Genomic DNA, 1,231 nt, shown 5'->3' with positions numbered 1-1,231 from the left:
ACTTTTTTTCTTGCACTGGAAATCATATTTACATAAAATACGGATAAAATCAGTCAAAGTATGTTACATAAGGCAAAGCCACAGTGATTGGTAAAACAAATACATATACATGTATAGTGAATGTATTAGACCATTTTTATGAAAGTCAGTAAAATTAGTTTTACTACCTCTTTTTAAGACAGAGTCTAATGTACATTTGTGTAAACGTGCATTTTACCAAGCTCCCCATGGATACTGATGATAATGAATTCTAGGGATTCTCCATGTTTAACACCCATAGGGAAGCACCAAACAGTAAGTCAAATCAAATGTGATATTCAGTATAAAAACAGAAACTGACTTTAGTAGAAAACAGCAGCAAGGACACAACATAATAGCCTTTGTAGTGTAAAATCTACAAAAGATAAAAATTTAAACAAATGCATTAATCCATTATATGTGGATATATTTTGTAAACTTGACTTCACTGTATTTGGTACAGCTATATATTTGTTCAAGGTCTATGTTTCAATGAAAATAGAATTTCCCAGAGAAACATGAAACTCTGAAAACCAACAAACAAGTGATCATTGCAATATGTAGACACTGGAGGAAATGATATGGAGAACACATTAAGTGCTTCAGCTGTTTCATGTAGACATTATGACGGACAAATGAGATGGCTGTTATTAGCTGCCTCAAATGTTCCACAAAAAACAAAGAGCTTGTGTCACAAGTTACATTGGTAATTCAATTAAGAAAACTGTGCAGATCAATAAAACAAGATATTACTTAAATTGTTAACAATCCTGGCACTTGAGTCATTAAATATCTGTGTTAAGTACATGTTAGCAATTTTTTGGACATGTGAACTATGGCTTTATAGTAATGTTATATAGTATTTACAACTCCTAACACGACTGGATGTTGCATGCTCGCCATGCAAGAGTTTGGGTTGTAAGTGCATTTGTAGTTGGCATACTCAGGAGAAAAGCTGGTCCTCAGGATACATCCACAGGGGGGGCTGACGCTGAGTGGTCAGTGACCGGTGTGTCCTCATGGGGTGGTCGCAGTCTCATGGTATTGAAGAAGCTCGTCACCTGGCCAGGCACTTCTGCCAAGACGCTCTGAGCGAGCATTTCCTGAGGGCACTAAAGAGGAGAACAGACAGAGTAACAAGGTGAGAGTTACAGATATATATATATATATATATATATATATATACAGGATCAATATACAGTAATAATAAAAT

At 35.3% G+C, this 1,231-nt stretch overlaps 1 protein-coding gene across 6 annotated transcripts in view; it reads left to right on the top strand.

Annotated features, from left to right (window-relative positions):
- The window catches only part of LOC118328819 (WD repeat-containing protein 37-like), a 30,875-nt gene that overhangs the window by 27,007 nt on the left and 2,637 nt on the right, over positions 1–1,231 (top strand). The gene's annotated exons all lie outside the window — the stretch shown is intronic.

Source organism: Morone saxatilis, unplaced genomic scaffold, assembly GCF_004916995.1.
Source record: "Morone saxatilis isolate NCDOM2014 unplaced genomic scaffold, NCSU_SB_2.0 Contig0, whole genome shotgun sequence".
NCBI classification, from domain to species: domain Eukaryota; kingdom Metazoa; phylum Chordata; class Actinopteri; family Moronidae; genus Morone; species Morone saxatilis.
Note: the sequence above shows the minus strand (reverse complement) of the source record. Positions and strands in the feature narration are given on the sequence as shown.